Source organism: Hyla sarda, chromosome 10 (genome assembly GCF_029499605.1).
Source record: "Hyla sarda isolate aHylSar1 chromosome 10, aHylSar1.hap1, whole genome shotgun sequence".
In the NCBI taxonomy this organism is placed as follows: Eukaryota; Metazoa; Chordata; class Amphibia; order Anura; family Hylidae; genus Hyla; species Hyla sarda.
The window spans coordinates 16934233-16955485 of record NC_079198.1 but is presented as its reverse complement, the minus strand read 5'-3'; the positions used below and the strand labels follow the sequence as shown (position 1 = coordinate 16955485).

General features: G+C 43.1%; 1 protein-coding gene across 4 annotated transcripts in view; it reads right to left on the bottom strand.

The window, feature by feature from the left end:
- The window catches only part of GRIK5 (glutamate ionotropic receptor kainate type subunit 5), a 354857-nt gene that overhangs the window by 219726 nt on the left and 113878 nt on the right, over window positions 1–21253 (bottom strand). The window contains exon 1 of one of the 4 annotated variants that reach the window (XM_056542910.1): window positions 13705–13799. The exons of the other annotated variants lie outside the window; for them this stretch is intronic. The gene's annotated coding sequence lies outside the window, so the exon portion shown is untranslated. Of the gene's footprint in view, window positions 1–13704; window positions 13800–21253 lie in introns of those variants that run through there. 4 annotated transcript variants of the gene reach the window in all.

The window sequence follows — 21253 nt, the reverse complement described above, 5'->3', positions numbered from 1 at the left end:
GGTATAATTATATACCTATAACCAAGGCCTAGGTACAATGCCAAAGTGCCTTGACCTGGCAATATTTAGATGGTTAGGAACGTGCCTCAGTTTCTTGCTCCTTGCTTGTCTACCCCCTATATCATTGGTCTCCAAAATGTGGACCCCCGATTCTTGCAAAACTACAACTCCCAGCATGCCCGGACAACCGTTGGTTGTCCGGGCATGCTGGGAGTTGTAGTTTTGCAACAGCTGGAGTCCACCGTTTGGAGACCACCACCCTATATACTCAAGAAGATATACACTATATATGCTCCAACATTCTGCCCAAAAAAATAATAGAACAGCAGGACCTGCTTACAATCTAGTGCAGTGGTTTCCAAATTATGGACCACCAGATGTGGTAAAACTACAATTCCCAGCATGCTTGGACAGCCTTTGTCAATCAGGGTAGATACCGGGCAAAGGACGGCATTGCTACCTAGACTGCCAGTATACAGTAAAGCTGTGTATATTGTGGTGGGATAAAAGCGTCCAGCACTCACCGATACTGGGATCTCCAGTATGTCTTCATTCCACAAGACAACGTTGCAGGAAGGCTGCTTGTGGACACACCTTTGAGTGCCCCGGTACATCCACAAGTAGCCTTCCTGCAACTTAACGGAGTGAAAATATACCGAACATCCCAGTATTGGTGAGTGCCGCCATGCCACTCTTATTTTGCAAATTGTAAAAAGTTGCAGTTTTTTTTTTGTTTACTTTTTTTTTTTTTTTACAAACCTCAGTTTTACGCAAAACAATTTGACTTTTCTAACTTTACTCCCAAGTGGGCAGAACTTGGTATAAAGTGGGTGTGAAAGGAGGCGTGGCTTCATGCAACGCTACATTTTCTTAAAATGAATGCTACAGAGCTAGAATATATTGTTGGAAAGATCTACACTAGCTAGGAAGCATGGCGCATGGGCCACTTAACTGCCTGACAGACAAATTAATTAATAATACATTTAAATAATAATAAATAAATTAAAGAGGTATTCTGCTCCCAGATAACTTATTTCCTATCTACCGGATAGGGGATAAGTGTGTGATTGGGGGGTGGGGGGGGGGGGGGGTTTGGTGGGGGCAGCGGGTGCCGGGGTCCAGCCTCTGGGACCCCCTGTGATCTAATGCCTCGGTAATCAGCATGCACGAAGCTCCCTGTCGGATCACTGGTGACCACAGTCGAAGCTGGGGCCGTCATGCCCCACCATATATCTCTATGGACAATATGAAGCTACACAAACGCTGTATCTCCATCTCTCCCATAGACACAAATGGTGGGAGCACGATGACCGCGGCCGCTCCGAAGCTTAGCACAGCCTATTATTATTTATAATAGTTTATATTTATATTATATTCTGAATATTATTTTTTATATATTTTTTTTATTATATTTTATATATATATTTTTTTTTTATTATTATTATTTTTATTTTATATATATATATATATATATATATATATATATATATATATATATATATAAAAATATTATATATATATCATACATAGAAAGACAAAAAGGTACCCGCACTCACCGCGAGGAAACAGCAGACCGACCTCTATGGCATCTCGGACAGATCCGACTTCAGGCTGACAGTAGGGCACTCAGAGTGGAGGCGACTGCCGGCAAAGTTTCGCGCAGATCGTGCTTCTTCCGGCTTCCGAGCCCCCTTGCTGACAGGCCAGAGATCACGGTAGTCCCAGCGGTCGGACATCTCCCCTGCAATCAGACATCTCATCCCCTATCCTTTGGATAGGGAATAAGAGGTCTAGGACCAGAGTTCCCCTTTAAGCAAATTAATTGATAAATTACCCCATATTAGTCCCAATCCTCTGCGTTTCCACAGCAAAATCTGCAACATTCTCATTGAATTGGGGGGGAAATATGAAATAAATCTGTAGCAGATCCAACACCTATAACTTTGGGTAGGGTCACGTTGCAGATTTTTTTCAAATCTTATGATTTATTTTTTATTTATTTTTTACACAGGAATTTCACTACAAAAATTCTGCAGCATTTCTGCTCCCCTAATGCCCCCTTAAATAGTCAGCAATAGAATTAAAGGGGTATTCCAGGAAAAAAAAAACATTATTTATTTTTAATATCAACTGGCTCCAGAAAGTTAAACAGATTTGTAAATTACTTCTATTAAAAAAATCTTAATTCTTTCAATAATTATCAGCTGCTGAAGTTGAGTTGTTGTTTTCTGTATGGCAACAGTGCTCTCTGCTGACATCTCTGCTTGTCTCGAGAAATGCACAGAGTAGAAGAGGTTTGCTATGGGGATTTGCTTTTAAACTGGGCGGTTCCCGAGACACGTGTCATCAGAGAGCACTTAGAGACAGAAAATAACAACTCAACTTCAGCAGATCATAAGTACTGAAAGGATTAAGATTTTTTTAATAGAAGTAATTTACAAATCTAATAAAAACCTATAGCTTATGCCTCTAGGACCTCACCAATGGTGCATAATGGTGTGGACAAAGATAAATATAACAGCGTTTATTCAAAAATTGCTTTTAATTCAGATATAAAATGTAATATATATATATATATATATATATATATATATATATATATATATAAATAAAATAGTAGCAAAATATCACATTATACTGGCATTTATCTAAAGAAGATCTCACTGGGCCCTAGTGAGGTATCAAAGAATATGTGAATAAATTAATATTTAAATAAGTCCATGAATCTGCAGATAAAAAAAATATAAAAATAAAAATACCAATAAAAAAATAATTCCGTGAAAAATGTATGGATTTGTAACAAAATGATTGTAACGTAAAGTCAATGAAAAAATTATTAAAAGGTTGATGAATGAATGATACAGAGTATCTCTCACCACTGCTTCTGGCTTGGTCTGTTGTTGTAGATGGGTCGCAGCCTTATGACCCTCATGTGCCCCAATGGAGATTTACCTAAGGGAGATCTACCTATCTGTGCCCCCCTTCCACCCATTGGGGCACATGAGGATCATAAGGCTGCGACCCATCTACAACAACAGACCAAGCCAGTGGTGAGAGATACTCTGTATCATTCATTCATCAACCTTTTAATAATTTTTTCATTGACTTTACGTTACAATCATTTTGTTACAAATCCATACATTTTTCACGGAATTATTTTTTTATTGGTATTTTTATTTTTATATTTTTTTATCTGCAGATTCATGGACTTATTTAAATATTAATTTATTCACATATTCTTTGATACCTCACTAGGGCCCAGTGAGATCTTCATTAGATAAATGCCAGTATAATGTGATATTTTGCTACTATTTTATTTATATATATATTACATTTTATATCTGAATTAAAAGCAATTTTTGAATAAACGCTGTTATATTTATCTTTGCCCACACCATTATGCACCATTGGTGAGGTCCTAGAGGCATAAGCTATAGGTTTTTATTAATTTACATTATTGTTGCCGGTGGGGTCCGGCTTTAGCTTCAATTGCCTCGGTCCTTCTGTTGTGAGCTGCACCTTATTTTTAAGTAATTTACAAATCTGTTTAACTTTCTGGAGCCAGTATATATATATATATATATATATATATATATATATATATATATATATATATAAAAAATTTTTCCTGGATAACCCCTTTAACAAGCACACTTGGCGAGGCTGAACATTCATGCTACTAAGGGAGGAGGTGAGATCTTTTTGAGCCAAAAATTGGTTGATCGTCAGTAGCTTACGCTACTGACGATCAACCAATTTTTGGCTCAAAAAGATCTCACCTCCTCCCTTAGTAGCATAAATCGGGACACGCAGAGGACACAGAAAGATGTATTTTCCCAATCAATCCTATTATGGCTCATCCCATTGTCATAAATGGCGTATAATCTCATAATAGACAGTCTCTCTGGTATGTGCATTGTTGATATGAATGGGGCTCCTGGCTGGGCGCAGACTCCATCTTGAGCGAGCTTGCTTATTATTTACAGAAATGTCACAACAGCATTGACTGCAGTCTGCTTGTCATAGTAACTAAGAGTTATACCGAGCGATCAGAGCTGCTCCCAGTGCTCCCACCATTAGGTGCAGTTAGACAGCTGTGCTTAAGCGAGTCTGAGAATGGCAATGGGAGAGGGAAGGAGGAGGCGAATTCAGCACCACGGACAGAACCTGATATAATGTGCTTTAACAAGCTGCCGGAGCGGCATACCCGGTAATTAAAGGGTTAACATTATATCCCCCCCCCCCATACACGCTTCTGTATGCTATATACTCCCCGTCTCCCACATGTCTGGCAGTTTGTCACCAGAACATGTTATTTCTCTACACATCCCCCAATAATAGTCAGACGCGCTCCCGCCTTCCCTATAGTCAGCTCATTGCCATTACTATCCACACACACATTTCCAATTATCCTTTTTATTGTGATGCGCACAAACATGGCTGGAACAACCATAAAAATGGATGATGTTACTGATAGAATGCAGGGCTTTTCAATAAAATGCTGAAAATAAGAGGGATACTGTCAACAAGTAGGGTATTAGGCTCCTGATGATGCCTACAAAACTGGAAGATTCCTTCTTTTTCCATACACTGTGCTAGGTTTGTGCAAAGAATTCCCCATGGAGACCCCACAAAGATTTCCTCATACCATGGAGTACACCACAAACAATTCCCCATACCATGGAGTGCGCCACAAAGAATTCCCCATACCATGGAGTACATCACAAAGAATTCCTCATACTATGGAGTACACCAGATAGAATACCCCATGCCATGGAGTACACCAAAAATAATTCCTCATACCATGGAGTACACCAGAAAGAATTCCCCATACCATCGAGTGCACCACAAAGAATTCCCCATACCATGGAGTACATCACAAAGAATTCCCCATACCATGGAGTACATCACAAAGAATTCCTCATACCATGGAGTACACCAGAAAGAATACCCCATACCATGGAGTACACCAGAAAGAATTCCACATACCATGGAGTACACCAAAAATAATTCCTCATACCATGGAGTACACCAGAAAGAATACCCCATACCATGGAGTACACCAGAAAGAATACCCCATGCCATGGAGTACACCAAAAATAATTCCTCATACCATGGAGTACACCAGAAAGAATTCCCCATACCATGGAGCACACCACAAAGAATTCCCCATACCATGGAGCACACTACAAAGAACTCCCCATACCATGGAGTACACCAAAAATAATTCCCCATACCATAGAGTACACCAGAAAGAATTCCACATACCATGAAGTACACCAGAAAGAATTCCTCATGCCATGGAGTGCACTACAAAGAATTCCCGATACCATGAAGCACACCACAGAGATTTCCTCATACCATGATGAACACCACAAAGAATTCCCCATACTATTGATCACACCACAAATAATTACCAAAACCATGGAGTACACTACAAAGAATTCCCCATACCATGGAGCAGACCACAAAGAATTCCTCACACCAGGGAGCAAATCCCAGAATTCCCAATAGAGAATACAACAAAGAATTCCCTATACCATGGAGCACCTCAGCTGGTGCTGGTCTGCGTCTCAGGTAGCCATGGCAACAGCCCTGGGAGTCATAGGGTCGTTTATCATGCTCTGACATGGCCCTTCTGCCTGCACCTTGACCATTTTTCTGTCAAGCTCATTGTATACTTTGCCACTGTACAGGTTTGACCCACTTCTTGCTTCCTGACATTGCCGTTGCCATGTGTGTTTTTGGACCTCTGCTCTATCTTGGTTTTGATGCTGGCCCGCCTAACTTTGCTTAATCTATCAGTTTGCATTGTACCTGTTTTGTGTTCCCTGCAGTGGCGGATCCAGGGGGGGGGGGGCAACAGGGCCATTGCGCCCCCCCCCCCAGATTAATTTCCTTCTTCACATTCATATACACTGTAAATGGCTGAAGGCTGTATGTCTGTGGGGGCCGCTGCCTCCCTAATGTGGGGGGAACTAAACTGCCAACCTAATGTGGGGGAACTATACTGCCAATCTAATGTGGGGGGAACTATGCTACCAACTTAATGTGGGGGAACTATACTGCCAACCTAATGTGGGGGAAACTATGCTGCCAACCTACCTAATGTGGCCGAACTATACTGTCAATCTAATGTGGGGGAACTATGCTGCCAACCTAATGTGGGGGAACTATGCTGCCAACCTAGTGTGGGGGAACTATGCTGCCAACCTAGTGTGGGGGAACTATGCTGCATACTTCAAGGGATACTCCACTATGGGGATTGTGAAGTCACAGCCATGCCCCTTGTGATGTCAAGCCATGCCCCTTGTGATGTCAAGCCACGCCCCCTCAATGCAAGTCTTTTGGAGGGGGCGTGTTGACCACCACACGATACTCTGATAGTGCCCCTCCTGAGACTAGACTCTGGATCCGCCCTTGGTTCCCTGGTGTGTTCCTTTGTTAACCCTTTGTGTCTTGACCTGTTCCCTGACCTCTGTACTGTATTGAGTGTTTCTTAAACCTCACTGCTTCCTGCACCGTAGGGACCTACACTGTTGTTAAAGCCATCCTATTAAGGAGGTGGTTACCCCAAAAGGCAGAGGTTGCATGTATCCCTGCTCAACAAGACAATTTCTTTTGGAGTCTGGAGGTTCCTTAGCCTCGTTTTACCCCCTTCTCCCTCCCCGGCTATATAACCTAACATTAATGGGGATCAGTCCTAATTCTGATTATCATGACACAAAAAAAGAGTTCATTCCAGAGTCAGAATGTCATCTCCAGTCTTATCAACCATCTACAAAGTGGCCTTTATCAAATAAATATATGCACATCTCTATGACCCAATGGTACCAGTTGACCAGGAAGACTACAGTGACCCCCCCCCCCTGTCTTCAAAAGTGCTTCATTACTGAACCCACTATATAACTTCATATGTATCCAGCACAATAGACCAAATAGTTAGACCTCATGTACATGGCCCGTACCCTGTATGGCAGTACCCTACCAAAGGTGCCTCCATGAGCAACAGAGAATAGCTCCATAATTTGTCATACAGTGGTCTTTTTGCAATTTTTTGTTTTTCGCTGAACCCATTGGGCAACTGAAGACATGCAGACGTGTAGCATGGGTGCTGGATTATGAATCTATACTCGAAGGACCGGTCCTTTCACCATGTGAATGAGGCCTATGTGCAGCGGTCAAGTCCCTAGAAGAAAAAGTGTGGGAACTCTTCTGATGGGAACAGTGTTCCTGCTGTGGAAAAAAGTACAGGAACGCCATTCCCATGCGTTCATGCAGGACTCGAGCCCTGCTTGCGCACAGGGTATACACCACTGTTCCCCAGCCAGGGTGCCTCCAGTGGTTGCAAAACTACAACTTCCAGTACGCCCGGACAGCCTCCGTGCAAGCGAGAAAGACGCCAATCAACCAACCCGCGCGCAAGGACAGCTGCCGCCTCCGCCTGTCCGGGTGTGCTGGAAGTTGTAGTTTTACAACCACTGGAGGCATTACGGTTGGAAAACACCAACCTACACAATCCCGTTCAAAATGTGGAAGCGAGAAAGACGCCAATTAACCAACCCGCGCGCGAGGACACCTGCCACCTCCGGCTGGCCGGGCGTGCTGGAAGTTGCAGTTTTACAACCACTGGAGACATTATGGTTGGAAAACACTGACCTACACAATCCCGTTCGAAATGTGGAAGCGAGAAAGACGCCAATTAACCAACCCGCGCGCAAGGACAGCTGCTGCCTCCGCCTGTCCGGGCATCCTGGAAGTTGTAGTTTTACAACCGCTGGAGGAATTACGGTTGGAAAACACCAACCTACACAATCCCGTTCGAAATGTGGAAGCGACAAAGACGCCAATTAACCAACCCGCACGCGAGAACAGCTGCCGCCATTTACCCGGCAGTCGATGTAATTTGCATGCTAACAAACGGGATGATATAATTGGCGCACAATCACATCATTAATCCTCCCGTACATCTGCAACGTACTTAGTGAATTACCTGAATATAGTTTTGCTTGTTTTTTTTACGGAGCAGGTCCTTATTTCCTACCATTTTCCCTTTAAAATAAAGCGCCCATTGCCCGGCTCGGTCTTTCCACGCTAGCGCCATGCAAATGACTGATGTTTATTTCAAGTAAGTAAAGCAGGTAGGGATGGGCTGCTCCGTTTTGTCATCCTGGTGGTGAGCCGGAGCCTGCGGGGACTTTTTACTGTGTTTAGCTAATCTCCTCGGCTGATTCGATGTATTGCCAGGCACATTGTTTTCACTGGCCTTTTATTTGCACAGTAAATCTCAACACAGCATCAGCCATAAGGACTGGAAATGTCTGACAGGACGGAGTTTAGAAGAAAGAAAAAAAAGAAATGCTAAAAATAAACGTGACATGGTTATTTCCATCTTTTCGTCGGGAAAAAGAAAAGTTCAAGTTTATTAACTCATCAAGGGCCGAGTGAAGGCAAAACATCGGTGGTCAGTGGAAGCAAAACTACTACTCCCAACATGGCAAGAGCTAACCAGCTGAGGTAGCAGTCGCACCGGGGGCCCTGGTCCTAAGGGGGCCCCAAAGCACATCAGCCCCCCTAAGAGACCAGTATTATAATTGGCACATGGGGCCTTGTTTCAGATTTTGCATCAGGGCCCAGAAGCTGCAGGTTACGCCTCTGGTCATGGGCCATATGTTGGACGCCATTGATATACAGTATGTAAATGTATAGAGCTATATAGGACTTCCTGTCTGCTTTTGTTACTGACCTATAGTAGGGGGGGGGGGGAGATGTGAAAAGTTGTATTGGCCTTTCCAGTGGGCAAGACCCCCATACAACTACCCAGCAATGGAACAGAAGAAACCGATGAGGATATGTTCAGTATCACATGTGTATATGGATGTATGGGTTAGAAAGTTATGGCCCATGTGATATATAGACAGATGGATAGATAGATAGATAGATAGATGATAGATAGATAGATATGAGATAGATAGATATGAGATAGATAGATAGATATGAGATAGATGGATAGATATGAGAAATAGATAGATCGATAGATATGAGATAGATATATAGATAGATATGAGAGAGAGAGAGAGAGAGAGAGAGATGAGATAGATAGATAAAGGATATCACTGCAGCACACAGTCCATAAAGTGCAAAAAGGGGAGTTTATTCCATAAAAAGACAAGTGTTACAAAAAAGTGACGTTTCAGCTGGCTGCTTGAGAATGGCTGGGTGAGCCAGCAGAAATGTCGCTTTTTTGTAACAATTGTCTTTTTATGGAATAAACTCCCCTTTTTGCACTTTATGGACTGTGTGCTGCAGTGATATCCTTTATCTATCTATCTCATATCTATCTCTCTCATATCTTTTTATCTCATATCTTTCTATCTATCTCATATCTATCTATCTCATATCTATCTCTCTATCCATCTCTATACCTGTTAATTGACGTGTATAAATCTCAACTTATTCTGTATGTGTTCATTTGTACAGTGGGGATCATAAAGTTTGGGCACCCCAGGTAAAAATTTGTATTAATGTGCATAAAGAAGCCAAGGAAAGATGGAAAAATCTTCAAAAGGCATCAAATTACAGATTAGACATTCTTATAATATGTCATCAAAAGATAGATTTTATTTCCATCATTTACACTTTCAAAATAACAGAAAACAAAAAAATGGCATCTGCAAAAGTTTGGGCACCCAACAGAATTTATAGCATGCACTGCCCCCTTTGCAAAGCTGAGACCTGCCAGTGTCATGGATTGTTCTCAATCATCATCTGGGAAGACCAGGTGATGTCAATCTCAAAGGTTTTAAATGCCCAGACTCATCTGACCTTGCCCCAACAATCAGCACCATGGGTTCTTCTAAGCAGTTGTCTAGAAATCTGAAACTGAAAATAGTTGAAGCTGGAGAAGGCTATAAGAAGATGGCAAAAGGTTTTCAGATGTCAATATCCTCTGTTCGGAATGTAATTAAGAAATGGCAGTCATCAGGAGCAGTGGAAGTTAAAGCAAGATCTGGAAGATCAAGAAAAATATCAGACAAAACAGCTCGCAGGATTGTGAGAAAAACTATTCAAAACCCACGTTTGACTGCACAATCCCTCCAGAAAGATCTGGCAGACACTGGAGTTGTGGTACACTATTCCACTATAAAGAGATACTTGTACAAATATGGTCTTCATGGAAGAGTGAACAGAAGAAAACCTCTTCTACGTCCTCACCACAAAAATCTGCATTTGAACTTTGCAAATGAACATATAGACCAGCCTGATGCATTTTGGAAACAAGTTCTGTGGACCGATGAGGTTAAAATTTAACTTTTTGGCCAGAATGAGCAAAGGTACGTTTGGAGAAGAAGGGGAACAGAATAAGCATGGGGGTGGATCAATCATGCTTTGGGGTTGTATTGCAGCCAGTGGCACATGGAACATCTCACGAGTAGAAGGAAAAATTGATTCAATAAAATTTCAGCAAATTTTGGATGCTAACTTGATGCCATCTGTGAAAAAGCTGAAGCCAAAGAGAGGATGGCTTCTACAAATGGATAATGATCCTAAACACACCTCGAAATCCACGGGGGATTATATCAAGAGATGTAAACTGAAGGTTTTTACCATGGCCTTCACAATCTCCTGACCTCAACATAATTGAAAATCTATGGATAGACCTTAAAAGAGCAGTGCGTGACAGACAGCCCAGAAATCTCAAAGAACTGGAAGACTTTTATAAGAAAAATGGGCAAAGATACCTCAAACAAGAATTGAAAGACTCTTGGCTGGCTACAAAAACATTTACAAGCTGTGATACTTGCCAAAGGGAGCAGTACAAAATATTAACTCTGCCGGGTGCCCAAACTTTTGCAGATGACATTTTTTTTATTTTCTGTTATATTGAAAGTGTAAATGATGGAAATAAAATGTAACTTTTGTTGACATATTATAAGAATGTTGAATCTGTAATTTGATGCCTTTTGGAGATTTTTCCATCTTTCCTTGGCTTCTTTATGCACATTAATACACATTTTTACCTGGGGTGCCCAAACTTTTGATCCCCACCGTAAATGTTTTCTATATTTAGATATGTGTGTTCGTAGCTCCATAAGTTTATGTTATTTATGACTATGTATGATGTGTATGTATATTTCTTGAAGTACCGTATCATAAAAACACTCTCTTCTAGAAACAGTATCACACCTGTCCATGGGTTGTGTCTGGCATTGCAGCTTAGCTCCATTGAAGGGAATGGGAAAGAACTGCAATACCACATGTGACCTGCGCACAGGTGTGGTGCTGTTTTGGAAAGAGAAAAGCATTCATGTTTTCCTAATTCTGTACAACCCCTGATTTACTTCAGTCTGTGGCTGTGGTCCTCACTCCCTTCATCATCAATACCTGTACTTTGTCGAGGGCCTTGGTGGAAACCGCGTCCAATGACCCCATATTGTCATTGTACCACCACATCTACACACAGACCCTAGAGAACATGTATTATTCTCCATGCTGGGTGAACAACAGGAAACATTTTACACAACATAGATGGATCCTCTGGACATTGGTTTTAATCCCTGATCCCTGTTCGACTTGTTTGGATAGACAGGTCAATTTATTGACAGATGAAGATAAGCGGCCGGCAGAGACCACTGGCGCCAACTTATCTCCATATGAAGGATAAAACAGATATAAAAATCCAACCTAGAGGGAAGACATCTTGGGATCGTCTGGCAGAGACCAGCCGACCTCATCAAAAACTTTAAGATCTACCAACCATTATCTAATACAGTGTATCTCAACCAGGGTGCCTCCAGCTGTTGCCAGAGACATATCTAGTGTTCCTTGTGCCCTTGGCAAGGTGATGTATCGGCGTCCCCCCGCACCCCCCCCCCCCCCCCCCCCACACACACACACACACACATGGATTAGATACTGGCTTCCCCATATGGATTAAATACCTTGCCCCCCCTATATGAATTAAATACTGTCATGGTGGGATATTTGCCTCGACCAGGGGCTCCTCACAGGATTTCAGACAGAGGAGAGAAGAATAATCAGAAGAGTTGTCCAAGAGCCAAGGACACTTGTGGAGCTTCAAAAAGGATCCGGAATTAGCAGGAACTATTGTCTAATAGAAAACAGTGTTCAGTGAAAAAAATGTTGACGTGTTCAATACTTCTTTCACCCACTGTATGTATGTTCCAGAATAACTTCAAAAAGTCTGGAGATATTAAATGGGTACTCCGGTGGAAAACTTTTATTTATTTTTTTTTTTTTTATTCAACTGGTGCCAGAAAGTTAAACAGATTTGTAAATTACTTCTATATAAAAATCTTAATCCTTCCAGTACTTATTAGCTGCTGAATACTACAGAGGAAATTCTTTTCTTTTTGGAACACACGTGTTTGCAGTTTGAGAGTAACGGGATAAGGAGATGTAACGGAAATCCCTTGCAAGACTCCTGATCCCATTATTCTTCAGCTGCAGAGATTGCCCAGGAGTTTTAAACATCCCGCTGCCGGACCAACATCATGGTAAAGTATGATTTATCTGTCCCGCAAGCAGGTGCATAGAACAGTTAGTGTGAGGTCAGATAGAGGTACAAAACAGGTAGGCACAAGGCATAGACAAGAACCTCTACATTATTCTCTAATGATAGTCTATGCTGCACTATATAAGCAAAAAATCATAATAATAACAATTCTGCAGTGCTGTTTTACAGCTACAAGATTCATATTTCCTCTACAGTAAGTTATGCCACTATGTTGCCCAGAAAGTGAAGGGTCCTGCACTGAGATGCGCTTCCCCCAGGCAAAGGTTCCCAGTTTAGAAAGTCTATGCTGGAGGCGACACCAGTCCATCACTTTTACCTTCCATAGGACTTACAGCATTTCCCATCTTGGAAGATAGAGAGAGAGAGAGGTTGAAGTTGAAGATAATTGCTGTAAGCACTGGCATACCTAACGTACTTTTCGCCGTATAAGACGCACTTTTTCTTCCCCAAAACTGGGGGGGGGGGAAAGTTGGTGCGTCTTATACGGCAAATACATGTCATATCGCGGCGGTCCCTGCGGCCATCAAAGTGACACTAACCCGGCTGCTTAGTCGGGCTGTTCGGGACCGCCGCGGTGAAATCGCGGCGTCCTGAACAGCTTACAGGACACCCAGAGGGACCTTACCTGCCTCCTCAGTGTCTGCTCCGTGCCGGGATCCCCTGCATGGCCGGCGCTCTCCTTCGTCGACATCAAGTCGTCGCGCACGCCGTCCCGTCATTCAATCGGAGCGGCGTGCGTAGCGACGTGATGGCGGCGATGTTCCGGAGCGATGGGGACACCCCGGGGATGCGGCGACAGCGATGGAGCGACATCCAGGGCAGCGGTGACAAGCGGTGACGGGTCCGGAGCGGCGGGGACACGCGAGTATTACCTCCTATACCAGTGGTCTTCAATCTGCGGACCTCCAGATGTTGCAAAACTACAACTCCTGGCATGCCCGGACAGCCAACAGCAGTATACGGGCCAAAACGGAGCCGACCGGTGGCATCGTTTCACTCCGGTTGGCTCATAGACATAGAGATTAAATACGGTTCCCGTATACGGCTGAGTGCGGGCACCGCGATTCCCCCCAGCCGTATACGGGAACCGTAAGTACAAAACGTGGTGTGAACCCAGCCTTAAAACAGTCTCCTGCTTCCAGTGGCAGCTGCGACCTAATACTTACTGCATCTGTCCGCTCCTCCCTGTATGAGGCTCTTACACGCAGCAGCACAGTGAAGCGATTAACTGCCAAACATCGGGCTGTGTATGGGATGGCAGAGGACCTTCGATGATGTCATTACCATGTGATCGGTCACATGGGTGGGAGGAGCCTGACTGCTGTGCTTTGGAGGCCCAGGAAGAAGTTCCTGTGTAGGGGAATATGTATCATGAGAAGGTAACCCAGCGTTTCCCAACCAGGGTGCCTCCAGCTGCTGCAAAGCTACAACTCCCAGCCGAAGGCTGTCCGGGCATGCTGGGAGTTGTAGTTTTGCAACAGCTGGAGGCACCCTGGTTGGGAAAAACCGAGGTAACCTATAGTACATTCACACTCACACACAAATAACTATGAAGGGAATTTATCAAAGCTGCTAAGTGACTTTTTTTTTTGCATATTTTATGCACATAAATTGTCGCATGTGCACCAAAGAAACTTTTCGTGCGACTTTTTGAGGGTAAGCAAGTTTTGTTAAAATTCCTAGGTAAGCAAGCTTTCAATTTTTCACTTTGCAGTAGTAGTGAATTTTTTGTTGCGACAATATGGGGTCATTGGACGCGGTTTCCACCAAGGCCCTCGACAAAGTGCAGGTCGCAAAAAAAAAAGTCGCACGGAACTAAAAAATACCGCAAAGCAAATAAAATTCTGTGTTTATATCTGTGTTTTCCAACCAGGTTGCCTTCAGCGGTTACAAAACTACAACTCCCAGCATGCCCGTAGAGCCGACGGCTGTCTGGGCATGATTGTAGTTTTGCAACAGCTGGAGAAACATTGTTTGGAAAACACTGCACTATAACACTGCATTTAACATGCACCCTATTTCCCATTTTTTTAAATAAAATAAAATGTATTGCCGCGTGCGTAACTGTCCAAACTATTACAATATAACGTTAAATAACGGAACCGTATAGAGAACCGTATGCACTGACCTAACATTGTAAACCGTATGTCAAACGTATCATCCGGTTTAGTCCATTTTGCGTCTTATACAGTTTTGTCCGTTTTTTTTTTACCTGTACCCAAAACCGTAGTCTACCACGTTTTTTGGTCTGGGGGAAAAACTGCATTAAACCGTATACGTGTTTTTTTAACATGGGAGTCAATGGGAACCGTACAGAACCGTATGTGCGTACTGTTCCATACAGTTTTCACCATATGGTTTTTCACTTTGCACAGTTTTTTTTTCTTGGAATTTCAATCAAACAAGTGAAACTTTATTTAAAATGGATTGAAAAGTTAAAAGCGTATACGTTTTTTTTCTTAAAAAACAAATGCAACTGGACATCATTTTTCAAACCATATACGGGTTAAAATTTTTACACACGTTTTGATACAGTTTAGTCCGGTTTTGAGGAATCAGATTTTTCATCAAAAACCTGATACGGGAACTGTATTGCAAAAACGTGGTGTGCATGCACCCTTAGTAGTGTTGAGCGCGAATATTCGAAATGCAAATTTTTTACGCGAATATCGGCACTTCGCTAATATTTTGAATATAGTCATATATATTCGGAATGAAGAATATTTTTGATGATGCCATGATTAAGGACCATATGGTTTGAAACGCGTCGGCATTTCTGCTATGCTTTTATCCTTTTTGGTTTTCACCTAGTTTTTAAACATGTGAATAAAATTTTGGACTTTTAACTATTCTTTTTGGGAGCTGGATTCTGTTCTTTTTTGTCAAGCATTATTCACTCCAAGTATGCGGTTGGACGTCAATTCCGTGCTTCCTTAAAACATCTGAAGTCTTCCCATACAAGTTTTCATATGGCGGTGAGCTGGTTTTTTCTACATTGACTTTTTTTGTTTTGATGTTCCTCAATGCCTCGCTTCCCCAGTTTAGGTCCATCTTCTTGTTTGTCTACCCCCTATTTCAGTGGTCTGCAAACTGTGGACCTCCAGATGTTGCAAAACTACGACTCCCAGCATGCCCGGACAGCCAACGGCTGTCCGGGCATACTGGTAGTCGTAGTTTTGCAACATCTGGAGGTCCGCAGTTTGGAGACCGCTGACGTTAGGAATCACAAATTTCGACGGTCATCTATGGTGGATCCAATCTGTCTAGTCAGCGCTCTACTTTACACATTACAAAAATAACGTTTTCTATTATTTTTGTCTTTATTTTAATCTGTCACCACAACGAGATGGGAAATTGTAACTTTTTTTTGTTCCTTTCCGCTACAACGTTATAGTTCATTAAATCAGGTTGTTAATCCCTTCCGCATCTTCCCTTACCCAAAATGACAACCATCCTCGAACGCCTAGAGACAAACTAGACGTTTCCGCCGCGCTAAAACAAAAAAGGTCGGCTTGTAAGATCCGACACCTGCTTGTTTTAAACGTGTCTCAATCTTTGTGTTTCACTCACCCTGTCTACTCAACTCAGCGGTGGCTCTCAGGATGAATTCCGCTTGTCATTCTATTCGGTGATTTATTGTTTCCCGCAGTATCTCCAGCCCACAATGTAAGTACAGGCCTCTATCTTCCGGATATTTCCGGATATATATCCCCCCTTCGTCTACGTACGAGGCTTTTGGGGGACATAACATAGCCAGATCCTAGCTCAATGCAATTGGCAGTTTGCAGGGCCGGCTCCACCTATAGGCAAAATAGGCAGCCGCCTAGAGCACCCCCTTGATGGGGGCGCCATTCTGTCCTCCGCAAGAAAGTTTTTTCTCCAGGTCCTGACAGCCGCTAAACTGTCACCCCAGTAGTATGGAGATTACATGAGGAGGAGGTTTGTTACAGTGTGTGGCCCCAGTAGTAAGGAGATTACATGAGGAGGTGGTTTATTACAGTGTGTGGCCCCAGTAGTAAGGAGATTACATGAGGAGGAGGTTTGTTACAGTGTGTCACCTCAGTAGTAAGGAGATTACATTAGGAGGAGGTTTGTTACAGTGTGTCACCCCAGTAGTAAGGAGATTACATGTGGAGGAGGTTTGTTACAGTGTGTCACCCCAGTAGTAAGGTGATTATATGAGGAGGAGGTTTGTTACAGTGTGTCACCCCAGTAGTAAGGAGATTACATGAACAGGAGGTTTATTACAGTGTGTCACCCCAGTAGTAAGGAGATCACATGTGGAGGGGGTTTGTTACAGTGTGTCACCTCAGTAGTAAGGAGATTACATGAACAGGAGGTTTATTACAGTGTGTCACCCCAGTAGTAAGGAGAGTACATGAGGAGGAGGTTTGTTACAGTGTGTCACCCCAGTAGTAAGGAGATTACATGAGGAGGAGGTTTGATACAGTGTGTCACCCCAGTAGTAAGGAGATCACATGTGGAGGGGGTTTGTTACAGTGTGTCACACCAGTAGTAAGGAGATTACATGAGGAGGAGGTTTGTTACAGTGTATCACCCCAGTAGTAAGGAGATTACATGAGGAGGAGGTTTGTTACAGTGTGTCACCCCAGTAGTAAGGAGATCACATGTGGAGGGGGTTTGTTACAGTGTGTCACCCCAGTAGTAAGGAGATTACATGAGGAGGGGGTTTGTTACAGTGTGTCACACCAGTAGTAAGGAGATTACACGAGGAGGGGGTTTGTTACAGTGTGTCACCCCTGTAGTAAGGAGATTACATGAGGAGGAGGTTTTTTACAGTGTGTCGCCACAGTAGTAAGGAGATTACATGAGGAGGAGGTTTGTTACAGTGTGTCACCCCTGTAGTAAGGAGATTACATGAGGAGGAGGTTTGTTACAGTGTGTCACCCCTGTAGTAAGGAGATTACACGGGGAGGGGGTTTGTTAAGGTGTGTCACCCCAGTAGTAAGGAGATTACATGAGGAGGAGGTTTGTTACAGTGTGTCACCCCTGTAGTAAGGAGATTACATGAGGAGGAGGTTTGTTACAGTGTGTCGCCCCAGTAGTAAGGAGATTACATGAGGAGGAGGTTTGTTACAGTGTGTCACCCCTGTAGTAAGGAGATTACATGAGGAGGAGTTTTGTTACAGTGTGTCACCCCAGTAGTAAGGAGATTACGTGAGGAGGAGGTTTGTTACAGTGTGTCACCCCTGTAGTAAGGAGATTACACGGGGAGGGGGTTTGTTACAGTGTGTCACCCCAGTAGTAAGGTGATTACATGAGGAGGAGGTTTGTTACAGTGTGTCACCCCTGTAGTAAGGAGATTACACGGGGAGGGGGTTTGTTACAGCGTGTCACCCCAGTAGTAAGGTTGGGATGTCCCAGTACGGGATATGCATCTCACAGTCCTATAAGCTTGAGTCCCTATATGTCCCCAGGGCTCACCTGCACTGTTCTCCCATAGTCTGTATAGTTGTATATTATGTGTAAAGGACCTTTGATATGGTCACATGGTTATTGATCACATGATAATGGTTGTCACATGTTAAAGTCACATGTTTTGTTACTCAGAGAACACCAGATGACCAGATGACCCGCAGCTAGCCTATTGGCTCCTTGCTCAGCCCCCTTTATAAAAGGGGGAGGTCCTACAATCTTGTCTCAGAGTCAGTGTCCAGCACATCTGGAAGCCTCAAGACTAAATTTTAGGCAACAAGTCAGTAAGTCATCTCTGTCTGCTGTCACTATCTTCAGTCAAGTCAAGTCTATTATAGTCAGCATGGTTGTCCTAAAGTTTGTCAAAGTCACTACAAGTCCCAGCAAGCTGCGAGGTCCCCTGTGTTACCGGTCACCTCTCTGGGATCCTGGCCTAGCTGTAAAGACTATTACCATCTGTCTACCTCAGTAAAGCTACCATTAACCCTGACCTGGCCTTGGACTCTTATTTGCCCTGCCTAACTAGGACTAGCGGTGTTACTGTTCGGGTGGTTCTCGGTAAAACCACGCACTGGCGTCACAAACATTTAGGGGTTAACACCATCTGCCCCTGGGCTACAACATCTGCCCCATACACCTCACATCGCACCCCCTGGGCACACCACAAAACAATTACATGAGGAGGAGGTTTGTTACAGTGTGTCACCCCAGTAGTAAGTAGATCACATGAGGAGGGGGTTTGTTACAGTGTGTGACCCCAGTAGTAAGGTGATCACATGAGGAGGCGTGTCAATGGGAGGAGTCAAGGGGGCGCCAAAATTACCTTTTGCCTAGGATGGCAAAAATCTTTACACCAGTCCTGGCAGTGTGTACGTCTGTACATTATAGGACCAAAGTAGATAATATATGGGAGTTGACACCTTCGGTAAAGGATATGTGTGCCATAGACACAGCCCTGGTGGCTTCTGTGGACTTATTGAAGAGAAACATTCAGTTGGGGTGACCACTTGGGCCATTTGCCCAGACTACACAATTGTTGCACACATGAGATGGGGCACCCTACATAGGATCATCCCATTGATCCTTAGACTTTCGTCTCCTGGGATATATAGACTGAAAACCACGAGGGAAACATTGTATTTTATATTCTATGGGGCTTTCTTTGTTCTATTGTGCACAGGGGTTTAGCTATAGGGGGCGCAGAGGCAGCAGTCGCAATGGGGCCCTGGTGCCTAAGGGGGCCCCAAAACACATCAGCCCCACAACATGGCATGCCCTAACAAGCTGTCATGGGCAGTGGCATAAGGTTGTCTGGGCATGCTGGGAGTTGCAGTGTTGCAACAGCTTGGGGAAACACTAGGCCTATCTTTAAAGATTTCTGACTTTTTCTGTATGGTGCGGATTATAGCACGTGTGTGAAACGTCTCTAAACCAGTCCTAACTTGAGTAGCGAGATCAGCCCCGAGCAAACAAATAGACAGGAGAAGACGACATAGCAGGACAATTTCAGCTATACGTTACATCTATGAATTCTAAGGATTACATCAGGGTCAATTGTTCCTCTACCTGGACAATAGAAGACTACTTCTTACAATACCTCCTTAAATGGTCCTATTTATTATTTTTAGGCCTACCATGGGGTGCAGGGGTTGCATAAGTCACGGTATATCAGCTTGACTGTGTACAGAGCTTACGTAGGTCATGCTGTGTTGAGGTTGAATAGCCATATGTGATGCTAAATCTGATCCTAATCCATCATCTCCACAGCATGAAGTGTATAAGCCCAGATCCATATCAGTGGGCTACAACGAAGGTTTTACCTACCAGCCTGTAGAAAGAAATTAGTTGACTTTTCTAGGGATATTCATATATTTACATGGATTGCCGGTGTCTTGACAATGGCGCAGCCAAGCAGCTCAGCTGGTCCTTGCACTCAGTCTTTTATATCCAGGCATTTGATATACTAGCCTAAAGGGCTATGCGATACCAGCCATCATAAATAAATACATTCTGTCTTGCAAAGCCCTTGATACATCTTTGGACACAGGCACCAACGTCTTGCCGCAGTAAGGATAAATCTCAGGGCTAAAAGGGATAAGTTTGTGAAAAGCATCACACATGAAGTCCTGCCACTGATGGGAACAGATCACCTCCATTTACCATCTCCGCGGAGCTCGCTGTTAGACGCTGAATATATATTTGGTTCTACCGACCCTTCAAAAACAGAAACAACAAACATCAAAGCAAAAAAAATCGCTCCAGAAAAAAAGTGAGGCAGATTAGATAGACAATGTCGTTTTTATCTTTTATATGTCTGTAAATCTGTTCCTGAAACTGCGATCATAAAAAGTAGAATAAGGGCAAAATCTGCAACATTGATACCTCGAATAGAGAGATGGAGACAGTGTTGGGCCGGAGGTCGTTGTGTCCACCAGAGGAGATGGTTCTAAGGAGGATCGAATCTCCATCTATACAGAACATGTGCACATCTACTTTACATCTCATTGTCATCTTTGTTCTTCTCATTCTACATAGGGCATATCTGTAAATATATATATATATATATATATATATATATATATATATATATATATATTTTATAAAACTTACCATATGTACATATGAGGTCGGGATATGAGTACGGGATATAAGGATGGGATATGAGGTCGGGATATGAAGGTGAGATATGAGGATGGGATATAAGGATGAGATATGATTAAGAGATATAAGAACAGGATATAAGGATGACATATGAGGACTGGAAGTGAGGTCGGATATGAGGGTGAGATATGAGTAAGAGATATAAGGTCGGGATACGAGGAAAGGATATAAGGACGAGGATATGAGGTCGGGATTTGAAGACGAAAATTGAGGTTGGGATATGAGGACGGGATATAAGGATGAGATATGCGGACAGGATACGAGGATGTGATTTGAGGAAGGGATATTAGGTTGGAAAATGAGGATGCTATATGAGGTTGAGATCTAAGGACTGGATATAATGACAGGATGTAAGGACAGGATATCAGGTTCGGACATGAGGACAGAATATGAGGATGGAATATGAATAAGAGAGCATCATTGTTGCTTTTCCTTTCCCACAAGGTTTAGGTAGGGAGAACGGGAAATGCTGTGTACTCAGCTAGTCATCGGCAAGATCTTGTGGCTTGTACAGGGATCATCCCATAAGAAAGTAATAAGTCATTGGCTTTGTAGTCAGCTCAAAATAAGGTTGTGTCTAGTTTATGGAACCCATCATTGTGTTGATCCTGGGTTCTC